The sequence below is a fragment of the Phasianus colchicus genome, chromosome Z (assembly GCF_987193195.1).
Source record: "Phasianus colchicus chromosome Z, bPhaCol1.hap1.1, whole genome shotgun sequence".
Classification (NCBI taxonomy): domain Eukaryota; kingdom Metazoa; phylum Chordata; class Aves; order Galliformes; family Phasianidae; genus Phasianus; species Phasianus colchicus.
In genome coordinates this window covers 72482219-72502140 of record NC_143476.1, presented here as the reverse complement: position 1 = coordinate 72502140, position 19922 = coordinate 72482219, and the positions used below count along the sequence as shown (strand labels likewise).

General features: G+C 39.3%; 1 protein-coding gene across 9 annotated transcripts in view; it reads left to right on the top strand.

The window, feature by feature from the left end:
* Positions 1-19922, top strand: part of KIF2A (kinesin family member 2A) — a 53657-nt gene that overhangs the window by 579 nt on the left and 33156 nt on the right. The window contains exons 1-2 of one of the 9 annotated variants that reach the window (XM_090132571.1): positions 151-536; positions 643-767. The exons of 4 other annotated variants lie outside the window; for them this stretch is intronic. The gene's annotated coding sequence lies outside the window, so the exon portion shown is untranslated. Of the gene's footprint in view, positions 1-150; positions 537-611; positions 768-9400; positions 9432-14446; positions 14512-16908; positions 18002-19922 lie in introns of those variants that run through there. 4 more of the 9 variants (XM_090132570.1, XM_090132575.1, XM_090132572.1 and 1 more) reach the window with 4 other exon arrangements.

Here is a 19922-nt window from a genome sequence, read left to right as displayed (position 1 = left end):
GCGGTTGTCAGGGGAGCGGCGGCCGCCGGGCACGGGGAGGCTGCGGCAGCGCGGGGAGGGGCGGCGGGCGGGGGGCGCGCGGGGGGAGGGGGGGCGGCGTGGGGGTCCGGGGGGAGGGGGCGGGGGTGGGAGGGGAGGAGAGGAGGAAGGTTCGGGGAGGGGGCCTCGGGGGGGGCTCGGTGATGGAGGCGCGTCGCGCGCAGGGAGAAGTTCGCGTTCTCTCTGTCGTGGTAGCTGTGGGCTCAGAAAATGACAGCGCGGCGTGCGCTGGAATAAATGCCTTTGGACGCTGCCGTCTCCTGATGGAAGGCCCGGCGGTATTATTTCGGATGTGATTAAAATATGCGGGAAGTGCCTGCTCTTTGTGCCCGTGGGTGGCTGCTTCTCTGCTGGGACGCGGCGCTCCTCTGGCCGCAGCCGGTGTGGGGCCGGCTGGAAGCCCGTGTGAAGGAAGGGTGCTGTGCCGCGCTGAGGTGCCGGGTCGTGGCCTCTGCCAGAATGGGGAGGCACGTCTCTCGTGCCTTCGGCTCTGTGGTGTAAGTGGGAGTGTGTCATCCATTCCCAGCATCCTGAGGTCTGAGACCTCCTAGCATAGGGTGGGGTTCTGCTGGCTTCTTCTGGAAGATGTTTTATTTTCTCCAGTGTTCGGGAGCTTGAGAACAGCCAGATGTTTTGAAGAGGAGAAGACTAGGAGGTGGTCAGCGTGGTTTCATGAGGCAGAAACGAGCAGCAAGTCTTTGTGCGGTTTGTCCTTCCCGTCTCCCATAGTACGGTTCAACCCTACCAAAAAAATCAGATGCTCGGTGTTAGCTGGATGTGGTATTGCACCAAACCCTCGATTTGTGCTCGATGGCTTGTGTTTCACGTGAAGAATCTGATAATTCCAGTAGTTATTTGCATAACGCCTGTAGAGTTCAAGAGGCTTCAGAAAACTCCATTGTAGCAACTTGTACGACTGTTTTTCAAGGCCCATGTCCATTTTTCTTACATACTCCTGGCTGTTTTGGATGTCTTCTGGAAGATGAGGCATGGCAGTGCTCCAGTGTTTTTTCTTTTTTTTCATACTCTTCAGATTTCTCCTCACTTACGAAGCCAGAAGTTGAACATTAACTCTTGAACATAACAATGCTTAATTTTAATTCCAGTTAACAAATCACATGTTTTGCTGTATCATTTAAATATGAGATGCAATGTATTAAATATTACGCATCAGTAGCAGAGTAGAGGGACAGCATCTCAGCAGTTATTTTCATCATAGCACTGTAGGGTTTTGAGTATTTGCATTAGTGTGCTCCTTGTGTGAGCAGCCACACTGCAGAGTTGTACCAGGGTTAGCAGATCCTGGTTGTTGCAGTGTTTGCTTGTTTTCCATTGGGACTGACGGTAGAGATGTTCGTGGAGCACAGAGAGGAACGTAGAGACATATACAGAAGAACAGATCACACTAGACTGCATGTAGATGGCTTTGCTGTTCGGGAGGTAGGCTATTAGCAAGCTGGGCTGTGGTTGCACAGGCAATCAAGATTGATCTAGCTGCTTCTGACAAAGAGAGTGTGCCTCCGCCAGTTCTGTTGTTCTTACCGGCTGTCTCATTCATTGTCACCAATATCTTTTTTTCCTGATATAATGTATTAATTGCATCAATTTAGCGGATTTTTGATTAAGATAGTTTTCTACAGGATTGGGGAATTCAAATGACTGTCAGATGATCTGTGACCTCAGAAGTATCAGAAAATGCATGTTTGGGACAAAGAGAAGGTGTGAAGTATGATATTCTTCATTAACAGTGAGTTACCTGGGCCTGCCAAACCCCGAACTGTGTTCCATGTAGCATAAGGGCATGATATCATATGAGCTACCCAAGGCTGAAGCCACAGTTAAAATTCTTACAGAAATTTTCTGAGGAAGCATTATGTTGGCTAGTCTAGGCATTTTTTCTCATAATGTCTTATCTTAAGGAACTCCATTTCCTTAAAACTGGATTTACATTTTGAGAAATAAGTATAATTTTTAAAAATTTCTTTTATGTTTATTTGCTGAATAAAACTGTTTTTTTTTTTTTTTTGGTAATTGGCCTGTTTTGAAAAGTATATATTTTTTTCCTATCTTTCCTTCAGTTACACTGAATGCTTTTTAGAATCCAGATAATGCTTTATTAATTCCATTATTTTTCTCTAAATAATAATAATGAGGTAAGAGAATAGCTTGATTTTTTTTTTTTTTTTGTTATAAACATCACAGTTAAAACTTACCCTTCTTCACTACAACAATATTGCAAAGAATATGTGAACATATAAAACACAGTAAACGTGAGAATGAGATCAGAACCTTCTAGAAAGAAAGTTACATATTGTCATTTTGATAAGCTCTAATTAGGTTTAAGCATTTCACAAGAGACTTCTTATGTCTGAATAGAAAATAGATGGACAAATGGAAGGCATTATTGGAACTTACGGCCAAAATTGCATGAAAACCAGTATTTGGATAAAACCCAGCATTTTCAAGAACTGATGTTACGGAACTGCTTGCTGTGTATCTGTTTTTTCTCAGTAGGATTAACATCTGTAACTCTAGACAACTTTTATAACAATAATATTTCCAGTTACTATTGCATGGGATAACTTGTTCACATAATGTAAGACAAATCATCAGCTATTTGAGCTTTTTATAATCACTTCTGATACTGAAATTTATTACATATTTCAGCATAATTTATGGGTGTTACTTGAAATATGCTTTGATAATCTGCTTTGGAAATGGGAGAGAGCTTATTCATTTTAGCTTGTGAACTGCCAGCAGTAACTGTGGATCCAGTCACGAAAAATGTGCTTATACATTCAGGAGCTCGAGTGTGGGCTGTATGGGTGTTTTTCCCTGTCCAGAGATGCTTCTTTTTGAGGTCTAAAAACAGGCATTTGTCTGGTGATGAATTTCCCTTAAAAAATAATAACCCACTGCTTTGAAAGTGAACTTATACCCATGTATCCCCGCTTCTTATGCATTATCTACATTATCTTGTGCGAAGATCTATACGATTATGTGGAGAAAGAATAACTTGCATTTATTTTTTTTCCTTAAGTTCAGCATTTGATGAAATAGGATAAATCTGTTTTATGCCCTGCAGACCTTTGGAAAGCTGATTGGTATTTTTCATTTACTTTTCCAGTCCAATTGTGTTCTGTCTGTTTCTTCCTCAGGCTGTTCCTATTTTCTCTTGTCTCTATAAATCTGAAATACTACCTAGAAGAACAGAGGAATGAATTATGTAATTGCTCATTGGAAAAGGGGGGAGGATACAGTGGTGTTCTCACAGTGTCGGAAATAATGTAGCAGAGAAGAGAGAGGACCATGTAACAGAAGAGTAACTGAAGACTGGATAGAACCTCTAGGAAAAGGAAGATGCTGTAAGATAGAAAGATCATAATCTTGTTTTGTTTTGTTAATAAAAACACCAGGAGAACTGTCAGTGTTTGAAAGAGAAAACTTGAAACTGGGAAAAGAGCAGGAACTAGGAGCAGTTGTCATGTGGAACTTATTACCAGAAGACATGAATGCTGGAAGAATAGCATAATTTTAAGGAGGATGTTGGTACAGATGGTGGGAATATCCAGTTCTGTACTAAAGCCTAGAGAAACACCAAAATCACAGGCAGACATAAAAGGTAGTTTATGTTCTACCTATCTGTAGTTTAAATAACCTCTAACAGATGGGAGGCAGGAAGAAATCTTGTCTTGGTGACTGTAATTTTGTAATCATCTGCTTTGGATTTTCTGTCATGTGTCTCTGAAGCACCTGACACTGATGATCGTGGTCAAAGAAAATCCATTCAGTCCAAAAAGTTACTGGCAACTACTCTGTCCTTAGGCTTGCTAAAACATGGCAACTGTTGTCTTCAGGCACAAAGGCTACTAAATAAGGGTAAGAGCTGTGATTTTTGTTGTTGTTTCCAAAGCCCAATTTCCACAACGTAGGTTTGTCAGTGTCTACACCATCCTCTGTGTTTTGGGTAATCTGGTATGATGATCTTGACATTTATGTGCAGCTCCCAGTAGCAACAACAATATTATAGATGGTATAATACCACTATAAAAATTCTGTTCAGGCTTGGGTAGTAACCCTATTTTACAGTTTCCGAAAGACAGGTTTAAGTGATAATGTGCTTTTTTACTCTTTCCTCTGGTGACATGTATCAGTTATTTCACTGTGATTAAGTCTTTTTTTCTTACCACATTTAAATCATTTGACTGAATTACCTAATCCCCATGTAAGCCATGCTGACACAATGTCTTATTGTCCTTTTATAGTGGTCAGATCACACACAGGGCTTCAAGTCTGCTATTGTTGATAGGGCTAGAGGGTCTGACCTTCAGACTTCCTTATCCTGTTTGGGTTCTCATTTTATTGCACCCACACTTTTTGGGGATGGTTGCTACCAAAGTGTTGACCAGAAGGATGTGTTAAGTTTGCCATGTCCTTTGTAAAATCACTCTAAGCATTTGGTCTGAATGTGCAGTAAGTGGATATCCTTTGTAACCTGAAGATTTTCACATATTTATGTAGGTCTTCTATGTTTTGTATAAATAGCTCTTGAATGACAGGAGTTGAAATCCTAATCTTCAAAGAAGCTTCTCGTCTTTTTGTTCTGTGTTTAATACAGAGCTGTATATGGCTGCTTGGATTACACAGCTTATACTGCATGGTTTTTTCCTCTCTCCCATTATGTTACGGGGGAATGCTGTCTTTCATTTCTGTTCAGTAGTATTGTGCTTTCCCTGCACTTCCTATAGTAGCCTGTTGCAGGGTCCCAGTTTTACTCTTATTTTCTTCATACAGCTTTATGAACTGAAGTCTTTGTTATTATACAGTCTCATGACAGCATGGCATCAAGCATGGCTTTACACCTTGATGAGGTGGGAAGAGATGATGAATCATTGGAAAGAGGTCATTTCCGAGTGAAAACTATTGCTATTGCCAAAGTATCTGTAGGTGTTACAAAAGATGAATTACCCTTTGAGTTCTTCTAATGTACCTAGTTATTCAAAGACTGTAAAAAAAAGTTGAACAGTGTGAAGTATTTATTAGGGGAGTTCCTTTCTTGAAGCACAAAATTGAACAGCGTTTTTGTTGGCTTGACCTGTGGAATGTGCCATTATTTATTTATTTATTTTGGTGCTTGAGACTAACAGAATGGAAGAAGTTCATTTTGTTGCTTATTCTCTATCAAGTTCTTACTTTGTAGGCATTTATTGCTTACACCATCAGTATGATTTTATCTTTTTGAACTTTTCTCCCATTTTATCGTTTGTTCTGTACTCTTGCCATACTGTATCTTTGGGATCTTGAGATCAGGAATAGCATTGTGTTGCCAGCCCGCTGTCAGCACTAAAATAATGTTCACTGTGAATGTACATTACAGGGTAAAAGAATCCAGTGTCTTTTAGATAAATGTAAGGTTTAGGGTTAGGTTTTCAGAGTTAAGTTAAATTTCCAATGTAATGCAAAGTTAAAGTACAGAAGTCTGCAGTGAGGGTTCCTGAGCAGTCTGAATTTTGCTCAGTAGTGAGAAGGTGCAATAAGCAGACTGTATGGTCAATCATGATGAGAAGTCTGATATTTCAAATTTGAGAAGACGTCTGCTTTTGATATTTCTCATTATCTAATCATATAATTTCTTATCATGTCACTGTGGTATAGTTAATGTTGTCTGGACATGGAGGTGCTTTCAGTATATATTTCCAGATCTAGGGTGAAAGGTTCTGGTGGAACTGGAATTTTTTGTAATGAAGTTTAAGATTTTTAGATACTCACCTAAATTAAGCTTGTTGCAGTGATTTTTGACTATGGATGTGATTCCACGTCTGTTTTGACTGGCTGATTCTGAGCTTTTGTCTGCCCGCTGCGTCAGTATTAGTTTTTCATTAAATGTATGGGGTGAAGGGAGGCTAGGGAAATAAAACTATGTCAGTCCAGATGTAAGTTGTCATAAACTGCTATTGGTTATATCTATGAACCTGTTTGTACTACATTTGTTCTGATGTGTGCTGTTTCTTCTTTTTCTGTCCTGTTCCTTTCCATAGAACATTCACAGTTGCTATACTCTTGTTTCCATTTTTTTTTTCATTTTCACTCCAAGAATTAAAAAGACTATAGCTTGTTATGGTGTTCCAAATATAGAGATTGACAGATGGTTCAGATGATTTTCCTACAACCATGACCTCTGCAAAGGGATGCTTTGAATTCTGTAGTAAGTATGTAGCTATGAAATGGTGTTGACTGTGTCTGATACCCAGGAAATGTGTTTTATTCCTATTCCTGAAGGTATCATGATAAACAAGTCAATTGTTGGCTTAGAAAATCCATAAGCCATTGATTTAATAGAAGCTGGTGAAGAATATCTATTCTGGTAAATACTTTTCTAAAGTAAAACCACTGTTGGATGCAGAATATGGGGCTGGTGGTTCTTGTACTTTGCTACTCTTTTCTGTGCGTTGTTAATCTCCTTGGGGAAAAATAGCTGACTCGGATAGGGAGGATGTAAGAAGACTATACTGCCATTTGTCTGGTGGAGAGCGTTATGCAGAATTAATTTTGATGTCTTTGAGTTTAATTATTGCTAAATATTTTAAGTTAGATTTTTATATCTGTTAGACAAATAGCGATGATGCAAGTAAAGAATTGCATTGGAATTCCTTTTCCTAGGAAAGGGAATTAATTTATCAGATATATGCTTTTATTTATTTATGTCTGTGGTGACAGGGATTGTTTACATGAGCAGAGCATCCCTAGAAGACTTTTGATTACTATTACAGTCTCAATTCAGTTCTTCTTTTATGTTGCTATGAACCCAAGTTAATTTTAGAATTGCTTAGAGTATAGGAATAAGAGTTATTAGAGATAACTTTGCATAACTGTGCCTCTAACCAGAACTTTAACTGACGTTTTCAAACAGTTAAATTGTAATTAAGCTGTTTCTTTTCAGGGATGTTTGTTTTTTTCTCTGTAGTTTTCTTTATTTGAAGAGGCTCAGAGTCTGATATTATATTTGAGTCTTTAAAAGAGTGAGGGAAATTAGTACTTAAAGGCTTGAATATAATCAGGGAACTTTTTGTTCTTCATTCAAATAATACTGCTTTCAATGTAGCTTATTGTTTTTACACAGTGGTGTGCTGGCTGCATCAGGTATATTCAGGCAAATTTCAGGTTTCCCGTATTCATAGAGGGAAAAGTCTGCTTATTCTTTGCCACTCATGCTGTACTTGCAACGCTGATAATCCCAGGACACTGTAAAATGCAATTGTGAAATCCCAAGCAGAAATAAAATAATGTCAAGTATATAGCATATTGCATATAGCTGTAAATCTTCAGCTTTGGCTGCATTATTGGCAGTGGGATCATCATGCCTCTCATTTAGAAGGATACTATTTTGCTTTCAAGTTATCATTAGTTTCATAGACACTTTGTAGTTAAGTGCAAATTTGAATTTATCATGGCTTCCATCAGGCATGAAAGCTCTGTGTGATCCCATATGTGAGTATGGTCATTGTCTTCTTTTCCTGACCAGCTAGTAATTAGCAATTCCTAGTAGGTTAGGAATTGTCTTCAGTGGTAGAACCCACCAAGTATGTAAGTAGAGGGAGGTAGAGTGAAAGCTTTCTATAAAACTTTGTCTTTAGAAAAGCATACTTAGGCCCTATTTCTGGCTCTAGGCGAGGTAAACAGAAACTAATTTAGTCTGAAAAGCAGATGCATGCTTTGATTTCTACAATACTCCAAATTACTGATTAAGTTTTTGTTTTATTTGCATGCTCTCTGTACTGTATGTGTGAATTAAATTTCCAATTTTATCTTGATAGTTTAATGGAATAAGGAATTCAGGTGATGATGAAGGGGGTGAATGTAAATTCCAACCAGATGATTTTTAAGACACAATAAGCTTTCATCAAACCACTCAGAAGAATTAAAATAATACTCAAAGATCCCTTAGTGGTCTGATATTGAAATCCTATAACCATTCTAAGGTAAGACAAAATGCAGACTTTAAATGTGTATGAAATGTAAGGCTTCTGACTTTTAATCAGGGGCAATGTTTGACAGCTCTGAAATAAACTAAGTAATAATGAATATTCATACTTGGTGTAATATACTGCAAAATAAGAGGAGGAAAAAAGCTTTATTTGGTTGGTTAGATCAAAAAAGGAAAATAGTACTGAGTGAAAGCATCTGTAAGGGGTGTTGCTAGAAATCGGTGTGATGCAAGAAGCTATTGTTTCTGTGCAGCTATTGTCAGCTTCAGAGAAAACAGAATCATGAAAAGGAGGTCTGCCATTCATTTAAGCAACAAACAAAATGAGGAAGGGGGGAAGGGAGGGAGAAAACGGGCCAAGTCATCTCAGTATTTTGGCAGAGAGTATTCACCACTCTGTTTTAATCTACCATGATCTTAAATTCTGTTGTAGAAAAGCTGGAAAACTTCTGCAACCACTAAAACTCAGTGCTGTTCTAAAAAAGAGGCTTGACTGAATCTTTGTTCCTACAAAGATGTTGACTGAGCCTTTGTTCCTACATGCTATAACTGTAGTGAAACAAAAAGGACTTTGACCTGTAAAAATACACAATTAAAGACTGGAGTGGTAATTTCAGAAGCAGTTTTAAAACACTGCAAGGAAGCTGTCTGCAAAGTTGTTTCAAATAACTCCAAGGAATTGCTGACTAAATATGCAAGAAGATGTCAAATTATGTTTAGTCTTAAAAAAATAAAAACACAAGACATCGAATTATAAGAAGACACTGAATTATTCTTACAACTACAATTTGTAGTTGTTCTGACAGAAAAGATGTAAATGTCATTACCAGTAACTGAGGGAAAACCTTCACTTACACGGAAAAAGAAAAATGAGTTACAGGACAGAAAATACAAGAATATCATATGTTAATATCTTTTTTATCTTTTGAATGATATTTACAACTCTAATTACTTCCTCAAAACTGAGAATTGCAGAGGGCTCAAATAGGCCACGAGGGTAATAACCAATGGGACTTGGAAAACCTTGTGTGAATATTGGAAATCAGTGGTTCTATTCATTTGTTTTGTTTTGGGCTTTTCTTACAATTTGGAAAGGAGATTGCTTTGTGAAAATTAATAAGATTGCTATATGGAAAGTAAAGGATAATTTTTCTTTTAAACAACACTTTAGTGAAATTGGACAGTGTATGGGAACTGCTGAATCACTGCCTGAACCTCTGATTGATCACCTGAGGCAAGTAATGAGTCAGCCACAGGGGCACAGGTGAAAGGCAATTCACCTGTGCTGCAAGAAGGGGTGGAGCCTGGCCCCACCTCTCCTACACCCACTTAAGAGCTGACTACCAGTGGAGAAGGATCTCTTCTGGAGGTCCCTCCTCTGGAGTTGTGCAGCGAGCTGAGGACACGGGTAAGCTTTCTGTCTATTCTCTCTTTGTTATTGTAATCTGCTTTGCTAAACTCTCCAGTTTATTTCATAATTATAACATCTTTATATTCATTGACTATTTATTGAGTTGGACACTTATATATTTTTTTAGAAGCTCATTAAACGTTTCCATCTTTTTGGAATGTTGTTTCTTACCTTTAACTAAGCTAACCAGTGGTGTAACAAATGTCCTAGTGGAGCATGCTGATGGTTCATCTAGCATGCTGGCAGCAGGTGAGGTTATTCATGGAAATCAGGCCAGCGTTGCCGCTGACTGCACTCTGTTGCCTTTGTCTTTCATAGAATCATAGAATGGCTTGGATTGAAAGGACACAAAAGATTAGCCAGTTCCAACCCCCTGCCACAGCCTGGGCCACTAACCTCTAGGTCTGGTACTAGACCTGCTTGCCAAGGGCTCCATCCAACCTGGCCTTGAATGCCTCCAGGGATGTAGTGTTCACAGCCTCTCTGGGCAGCCTGTTCTAGACAGACCTCCTCACCACTCTCATTAAAACATTACCCTTATCATCCAACCTTGAGTTTAAAACCATTCCCCCTTGTCCTGTCACAGTCTACCCTTGTAAAAAGTTGATTCCATTCCTGTTTATAATCCCCTTTTAAATATTGGAAGGTTGCAATGAGGTCTCCTCACAACCATCTCTTCTCCAGGATGAACAAGCCCAGTTTCTTCAGCCTCTCTTTGTATGGCAGGTGCTACAACTCTCTGGTCATCTTTCTCTTGTATCAAGAGTTTTATATTTGGTATGTTAGAAGTCCATCTCTGTACAGTCTTGCTAAATGCGTGCTTATGGACCTACTATTTGTGGGCTTATTGAATACCCTTCTGAAGCAACTTATACTGCCTGACTCATCTCTTGTGGAAGTGAGATCTGAAAATTCACTGCTTTTTCACAAACGTGTTACTGCTTTCATCTGCCTGAAACTTGAATAGAGGGCTCCTAATTCTGGTGTTTTGGTGAGTCTGTAATTTGGTAACTATTATTTTATCTTTTCTGGTCATAAAGCTTAACTAAATCTACTTGTGGCCTTTCCCTCACAGGTGAGTGGCCTCAGGTGCTTTGACTTCTGTTTTCTTTGTTCTCTTCATCTTTTTATCTCTCTCTAATTCTGCTGCATGATTTTTTTGAGTTGTGAAGACTAGTGCAAACAGTAATTAAACTGGCTGGAGACAGCCAGGATCTATTTGTAGTTTCATAGTGCCACTTTGTTTTATTCTCTGGGTTCTTGAAGGTGGTCTGTGTTACTGGCTTTTGTTGTTGGAGCTACCTATTGAATCAGTGATTTTAGAAAACTGCAAACTAATATCTGGAGGGATCTTTTACTTGAGTTGTAACTTCTAGTAATGGCTTCAGCACTGTTTACCCCCGATTAGATTTTTCTCTTGATGCCTTCTTCTGTTTTGAAGCTTCTCTGCCATCTTTTTCTGCAGGTTTTTTTTTTTTTTTTTGAGAGTTCCTTACTGTTTTGGCATCTGACTACCCAAAAATCTGTCTTTCCAAATAGTAATACCTCAGGCTTAGTGTAATTTGGAGTCAGGCTGAAAGATAATATGTAAGTTTTTAGCTAAGATTTTTAGAACACCTGTATTATAAAGGAAAGTGACGCCTTCTCTGGCTTCCCAGAACTACAACACATAGGCTGAGAAAGGATCTGAACTGTATCATTTTGGTCAAAAGAGCCCTTCTGTGTTTCAGTAGGCATCAAACTTCTATCTTTTCCTGAATATCCCAGGACAACTGGCATATGCTCATTTTCTAAAAGCATTTTGGTGAGAAGCTACAGTGCAGTATTTTCTCTATTTTTGTACAGTCAGAGTGAACTGCCATAAAAAATTAAGTAGGTGTAGGGTCCTTGGGCATGCTGCACAGACTGCTGGGATGAACTGAAATGCTTGTACAGGTACATATCAAGTTTGAAGCTTGTCCAACATTTTCTTCTGAATTTCAGTACAGTGTTTTGTAAAGCTTAAAAATGATTAAGAGAAAGTTTAGTACTAAAGCTGTAGTGTGTTTAAGAAAGATGTTGATGGTGAACTTAATGATTTCCACTTAGCAGTGTACCTTTTGAGGTCTGTTTTGGAACTGGCTGGCTGATTTTTCTTCCATCCATTGTAGTTGTTCATTCCTAGTTATAACACAAAAAGCAACATTGTTCTTGGAAAACATTATTACTGTGCTAGAATGAAAGCATCAGCTCCGTGGAGATTTATGTCATGGGAAGAATATGAAATACGAAATAAACTGGGGTAGAACATAATGGCACTAAGTAAACATGCGTTTACTATAAAGTAGGAGTTCATAAGCAATAAGATCTAGTTAATCAACAAACACCAGTGTGAAGTGGCAAAGAAGTGCATGGAATTTCAGAATTGCTGTAATTTGGCAGTGGAGTTGTATGTCGGCTGTTGCACATCATCTCAGTTGCCAGTGTTGAAAAAGGAGATACCTGGATTGAAACAAATACTGGTGTCTTTTATGCTATTCCAGTACTGGTGTCTATGTACTAGTTATGAAAGAAAGAGTAGTGAATGACTGGCCATGTGTAATCTAGAAAAAAGTTTGTATGTTGACAGTGAGGTGCTAGTCCAACTTTCTGAGATGAACAACAGAGGCACATGGCAACGTAAAAGTGAATTGTGTTCTTATTAATAAAGGGTTTTATATAGTAGTTATGATAATATGCATTAGATATGATTGGACTGGTACTTCCTTCCAAGTTTTGTTTTTGTGGCTAAGTTATATGGTAAATTTGGCTGTTCTCAAAGTAATAGTTGACTGGCATGGTACAGTAGAAATAACTGCCTGATAAATATCTAGATATGAGTGCATCTGTTAGCTGTTGTGATATGATGCTTCTTTATGAATCAAGTAGCGTGAGGAACAAGTCTTGTCTCCTTCTGACACTGACACATATGGAAGCAATATGGAGCTGTAGCTTCCAAGTTCTACAGCAGTGAGTTCCTTTTTCAGTCTTTTGTATAGCTAATGTCATGACAGCCATTGATTTCACTGGCAATGAAAGCTTCTGAAAGTAAATAAAAGCAGGATGTGAGAAGCTCACTAATGTGAAATGTACTTTGAAATGAACCTACAAGAGTGCTGACTCCACACCTGACCTGGACGTGTATTGAAGAGAAATGAAAAACACTATGCTTTGCTGACAGGGGAAACCACAAACTTGCTTTAAATGTAAAGGGAGATCTTAGAGATCATTGTAGAAGCAGAAAAAACAATAGTCAGTTGCAGTGTGAAAAGACTGAGGAAGAAAGAACTATTGGAGTAACACAAAGTTGAGAGAACAGTTGAAGGATGCAGCCCTTGGAAATGCGTATGGAGGAGGTGTGGTCATGAAAGCAGTTAACAAACTCAGCTAGACTGAGCAAGTAGAACTACAGTTGAGTTGGTTGGAATGGAAGGATCTTGAATGCAAGGAGGACTAAAAAGTGCTTGTGTTTTGTTGTGCTGTTTGTATTTTGAAGCTAAACTTCAGAGGCATGTGAACTTTGTGGGTTGTCTTTTTTTCCCTCCTCATTTGTTTGAGAATCGTCAGTAAGATCTGTGACCATCTAGTGCAGGGAGAGACATGGTAAGCTCTGACAAAACTAACAGGAACTCTACCACAGTTGGTATCACTGGAGACATCTCAACAGAAATTCTAGTCTTTCTTGGAATTTTTCCTGGAGGATTTCAATAGATGTTGCTAGACAAAGAATTATTATGTTTCCTCTCAGAGCAGCAAAGTCCTTCCACCAGAATTCTCTGCACTGGAGTCTACAGCACAAGTGAGAGCTTTTTAGACTACAGTAAAGCTGTATTCACTGCTTCTTGATTTACAACTTCCCATCTAAACATACAATTAACATATTTTGTATATAACTTGGATGTATATTCTTTTTAAAAAAAGAGTGAAAGAAATTCTATTTTTGGCAATTTTAATTTTTGACTATCAAGTGGCAGAAAGTGTCATAGAACACGTCCGGATGTCTGTAAGTGTGCTAACACCATGTTAGTCCTTTGTGAACATGATTAGGAAAATCATGGCTGTTTCACAAATGGCCACAACAGTCCCTGGAGTAATGGATAGCAGTGGTCATTAAGTTGTACTGTACCTTTGTATTAAACTATCAAACATTTACTACTGATGCACATAAAAACAACTTTGCTTAGCTGTCCAGATCACTGTCTGAGCTAATGTAACACATTTGTGTTTCAAAAAAGTGGCAGTTACAGAGGATGTAACATAAGCTCTGAGTTTCCTTTACAGAGCATTGGATCCCTTGACATGACCATAGCCTGAGCAAGCTAAAAATAATCGCCTGGTTTTGAGCTGACAAGTCTTAAACAATTGTTCTATAATGGTAGGCTGTTCAGAGTCTTGCTGCTGTTCTGGGAGGGAGGAATGAGAAATCTCTAGAAATTATGTAGTTTTCCTTTCTGTAGCCTGATTGAGAGTGTGTACTTAGTTGTAACTTTTAGATCTCTTAAGATTTCTAAAGCTTTCTGAACTTCTGCATAAGAAGTACAAATGCAGTTTCATTTTAGGCCAGTTCACTCTAATTATTTGGGAGGGTGAGGAAGGCTACGGCCTTTCTCCAGCCTTATTTCTTAAGTTACTTGAGAGTGAAGAATGGTTTATGTGCTGACCGATGACTTAGCACAGGCTGTAATTTAGAAAATGCCAGCTCATGTTTACAGCTGGTAACTTGAGTTTCTGAAAAGTAACAGGAATATGAAAAGGGTATGAATTTAGTATTATAATGGATCATTGCTTCAGAGTTGTGGCAGTTTCAGGAAGTTTTGCAGATGGAAAATGCTGAGTCTTCTCAGAGGTAAAGATCTAAATATGGCTTGGGGTTTGCTACGAAGCAATAGCTGGTATTGCTCCTATAATGAGGATTTGTTAAAGTGTTTGATTTACCTAAAACATTTTTCTGCATCAGTGACTATTGCAATATGAGTGTTCTGTTATTTCTGCAGATATTTTTTTGCTTCCTTTACTACTTCTGAGTGGAGAGTTGATGTTTTCACTTGCATTGATAAGGGTGAGGATATTGTAATGTGTATTTTGTGGCTTCTTATATGTTTAGTCTTACTTCTGCAGTGTTGTTTTCTGTGTTTTACAGTCTGACACAACCTATTTACACAAATAATCCCCTTTTCAAATAACTTACTTTTTTGAATTCAGTAGCGGTGTAACTGTGTCCCGCAAAATTTTCTGTCTGCGATGTGAATTCTAATCACAGAATTGTTAAGATTTGGAGAAGTTCTCTAGGACTATCTCATCCAACTGTCAACCCATCACCATCATGGCCATTAAACCATGTCCCTCAGTGCCACAGATGCCTTTTTCTTGAATACTTCTGGGGGTGGTAACTACACCACATCCCTGGACAGCCTGTTTGAATGCATTAGCAATCTTTCATAGAAGAAATTTTCCCTCATATCCAACCTAAAACTCCCTGGCAAAACTTAGGACCATTCCCTCTCATCCTATCGCTGGTTATCTGGGAGAAGAGGCTAACTCCCACCTCACCACAACCTCCCTTCAGATAATTGTAGAGAGCAATCAAATCTCCCCTGATCCTCTTCTTCTCCAGACTAAGTAATCCCATCTCTGTCAGCCATTCCTCATAAGATCTGTGCACCAGACCCCTCAACAGCTTTACTGCCCTTCTCTGGGCATGCTCTAGGGCCTCCATGTCTTTGCTGTAATGAGGAGCCCAAAACTGAACACGGTAGTTGAATTGGGGACACAGCAGTGCGGAGTACAAGGTGACAGTTACCTCCCTGGTCCTGCTAATTACATTATTTTTGATATAAGCCAGGATGCCACTGGCCTTCTTCGCCACCTGGGTACACTGCTGGCTCATGTTCAGCCTATTGTTGAGCAGCAATCTCAGGTCCTTTTCCTTCTTGCAGCTTGGCAACCACTCTAACCCACGACTGTCAGAACACATGGGGTTGTTGTGGCCAAAGTGCAGGACTTGGCAATTAGTCCTGTAGAAGCTCATACATTTGACCTCAGCCCAAGTGACTGAGCCTGTCCAGATCGCTTTGAAGGGCCTTTCTACTCTCAAAAGCTGATCAACACTTCCTCCCAGCTCAGTGTCATCTGCAAACTTGCCATGAATTTACTCAAATGTATCCATCCGGATCATCATAAAGATGGTAAACAGTGTTGGTCTCAGTACTGACTTCTGAGGAGCACCAGTGATGACAATTGCCAGCTGGATTTAATTTAGTCCACCACCACTCTGAATGTCCTGACCATGCAGCCAGTTTTTTACTCAGTGAAGAGTGTACCTATCTACATCATGATCTGCCAAACACATGTGTAGAGGAACTAGAAATCAAGTGAAGAATCAGTGCATCACCTCTGTCCCTGGTCTTTCTTCTTTTGTCTTTGAGATGTCTGCAAAGATAGACTTTCTGTAATCATGTGCTTTTTAGTTAATCATAACATGCATTCGTGTTTGCATGAACATGTTTACATTTCATATTTTCATATCAGCTATAGAAAATACACCAAAAATGGGAGATGTCTTCAGCCACACTCTGCAGATTGATTTGGCTCCTGTGCTTTTAGCATTTGCTAAAAAGCTTGGTCTTGCTTTATATGCTAGACGAGGTTTATGCCAGCCTAATTGGTTGCTTGCATTCCTGAATTTCACAGCTGCTGTATTCAGCTGTGTACTAGAAAAATATAATGGCATACTGTTTGCAGAGAGCAAGAGGCAATTGTAAAGATGTAAATGTGCTTTCTGGCGGTTCAGTAACATGTAAACTCTTAATAACATATTAACAATCTCAAGGAACAAATTGTATGGGTACAATGCCAGATTAAACATTGTAGTACATATATTTTCTGTTTAAGCCAAGAATATTTGGAAGTTGGACATAAGTTTTTGTTTTTTTTTTGTTTTTAGTTCAATCCTGACTGTCTTGGCCAGGGAGTGGATGAAATCTGGCATAGAGATGGAAGAGTTATTGTGATTCTTTTTCATTATGGCATGTTAGCTTATTGTGCTTGTGAGAGGATTTAGTATTTTCTATTCATTCATCAGCCTACTTTGATCTCTTTTCACTTGCTTTGGCGAAGATTAAACCTTTAAAAAAGATCTTAATATTATTTATTCTGTATTGAAAATAATAAGACAGGGAACAGGCAACGTGATGTCTTTGTGATTAATGCAGTGTCACAGGTTTCAGCTGTGAACAAAATTTATAAAACCTGGTGACATGCTAATGAATATTATAATATTTTATACTCTGTTTTACTAACGTTATATCTTTCACATATCAGTTTTCCTTTGACAACTGGACCATGCCTTAAGACAAAAAACTATATTTATTTAAACTTGTTAGGTCTTGCCATTTCCCTTGCTGATGAAAAGTTTTTTGTGTCCTTGCAGCAAGCTGTTTGTAGCAATGGCAGAAGTGGCAGCACTACAGGAAAAGAAGTGGGCTGTGTATCTGTTTTGCTAGCAAATCAGAGAACTCATTAAAATAGTTCTACAGCAGAGTGTTCTTGAAGAAAATTTAATCACTAAGGGTTGTTTACTAGCTGCAGAAAAATTAACAGACAAGTATACTGAGAATGTTGCACGAAGAAAATTTGCACAGAAAAGTTCATCCAAAGAGCAGTTACAAAGAAGTGCAGGAATTCTCTGCTGAGTGAGTGTGCTTCAGCACGGTCACCAGCAGAATTAGGAAGTGATCCTGAGGCCAGGATGTATTTGCACAACATTGTTTGGGTGTAGAAAAAAGGAGGAACGTCAGTGCGTGGCAAGGTCAGCATGGCTGTGGTTCCTGCTCATGTGCCTGCTTTTTCAAAATCCATGCTGATGTGTACAGAGGAAAGTGAAGACTGTGCTCTTTGTGCATATTGCTTGTTGTGTTGAATGAGCATGGTGTAAACATGGCAGTGTGTGTGTCACCATTTATTTCCCCTCTGTGAGCAACTTAAGCACCAGAATTGCCATGTGAGAATCTAGATCTTGCCTTCAGTGTGCATGTGAGTGCTGGGACATGCATGGGAGTGCTGCTCAAGAAGCACAAACAGCAGTGTTTGTTAAAAAATAAATTATATGTGGTTCAGAGACATAAAAACTAGCAAACACTAGTTCCTTTTAAGGAAAGGAACCAAAGGGGGAGACTTTTTTTAATAATAAATTAACTACTACTCAACATCCTTAAGTGGAGAATTGAATCTTGTGCTTACGCTTGGGGCAAGTGCAGAGTTTAGAAGTGGTTATGTAATGTAATGTTCTCTGTGAGGTAAATGCTGCAAATGTGAAAGCACTGCTGCCTGGAGTGCCAGCTGCTGCATGCATCCCTCCATTTGCTTTTCTTTTGTCTGAGCTGTATTCAGTCCATCCCTCTGAATGCTACATCAGACTGCAAAGATCTACTCTACCTTCCTGACGCTCGCAGTATTTCTTTTTTGCCTAGGTGTACCTGGATGTGAATGATTAGGCAGCCTTTACAACAAAAGAAGTGCTAAAAACATACATCTGTTACTTGTGCTGTTAGGTGAGATAACTTGAGATACCATCTAAGAGTTTTCTTCCTTTCTGTCCCTCAGTGTTCCCTAAAAGGCTTGGAGTGTATAAATAATTTTCTCCGAAAGACTACCAAATTATGTCTGAGATATTTAAAATTCTGATTTAGGTAATATATGGAGGAGAAAACATGGGTGGATTTGGAGGCTGGAAGTCTTAGTAAAGGAGAACTACAGAATTGTTTATGATGACAAAGACTTCCAACTGTTAACCTGACCCATGAAGTCCCATTACTAGAACGTGTCCTTAGTGCCACATCTACAGGTCTCTTAACTGTCACCAGGGATGAAGACTCTACTGCTTCCCTAAGCAGACTGTTCCGGTGCTTGGCCACTCTTTCCACGAAGAAAATCTTCCCAATATCCAATCTCAGCTGCCTCTGTTGCAACTTGAGACCACTTCCTTGTGTGGTATCACTTTTCACTTCAGAAAAGAATCTGGTACTCAACTCACTGCAGCCTCGTTTCTCCAGAAAAGACAACCCTAGTTTTCTCAGCTGCCTCTTGTGTTTTTTTTTTTTTCCAGTTCGTTTAGCAGCTTTGTTACTTTTCTGTGTGTGAGTTCCAGTACCTCCCTATTCTATTTGTAGCGAGGGGCCCAAAACTGACTACAGCACTTCTGGTGTGTTCTGTCACATCAGGCTGAATGCAGAGGGACAATCACTTCCCTAGACCTGCTGGCCATATGATTTCTGATGCAGTTTAGGAAAGCATTGCCCTCTTGGCTACCTTGGCACTCAGCCGACTTGTGTTTAGATGACTGTTGACTGTCATGCCCATCATTTTCTGCTGGGCAACTTTCAAACTGGTTTTCCCCAAGCCTGCATCACTGCATGGGACTGTTATGACCCAAGAGTAGTGCCCGGCTTTTAACCTAGCTGAATGCCATATAGCTGGGTGCAGCCCATTGGTGCAGCCTGATCAGCTTCTTCCTACGCTCCAGCACATGAAAACTTGGCATTGTCTGCAGACTTACTGAGGATTCACTCTATTCCCCAATCAAGTCATTGATAAAAATATTAAACAGAATTGGACCTAGTACTGAGTCCTGGGAAACACTGCTGATGGCCTGCCAACTGGATTTAACTCTTTTCACTTAGGCTCTTTAAGACTGACTTCCCAACCTACTGTTTACTGGATAAAGAATAATCTGTTCAAGTCATTAATAGTCAGTTTATCAAGAATATGTGAAGTGGAGGAGACCTAAGCAATGACAGATGGCTAAGGGCCAAGGTGGTTTCATATTTGATGGTGGAAGCCTCAGCTTGTTTTGGGAGTGGCACACGGTTCTTTACCATTTGGAGGCTGGCTTATGATTGGGTGCACAGAGTTGGTCACTGAAGCCATCATTTGACTGTGACAGGCAAGTATAAGTGGATGCACACAAGTTGCTACAGTGTGAAATGTGGGCAGTGTGAGCTGTTTTTATGAGAATTACTAGGGTGCTGTTGGCCTTGGATAATTGAGTGGGAGGCTGTGTGGATATATGGTCTTCAATCAAGCTGAACGTGGCTTAGTAAGGGCATCTGCAGAGTTCACCAGATGTAGGAGTGCATAGGCTGTAAACCATAAATAATTTAAAATTGTACAGTTTTGAGGGAATTTATGGAAGGTTTAAGATGCATCTTGCTGTAAAGTTTTAAGAGCTTTGCATTAATTCTTTTTTTTTTCAATTCTTTTTTTTTTCTTTTGGGGAGTGATATTATTTAGAATTTATTTTTTACTTATCATTTGCATTTCCTTCTCAATTCAGCAGAGTAAGGGCTTGCTTTTTTGTGCAGTGGCTTGTTAAAGACGGGTGTCAGAGAAGCAGTTGCACTGGACTTTTGTTCTTTAGAAAGCTCGGTTCTTGGATTTTAGGGCAAAGCATGAATGTGAAATCAATGTGACACT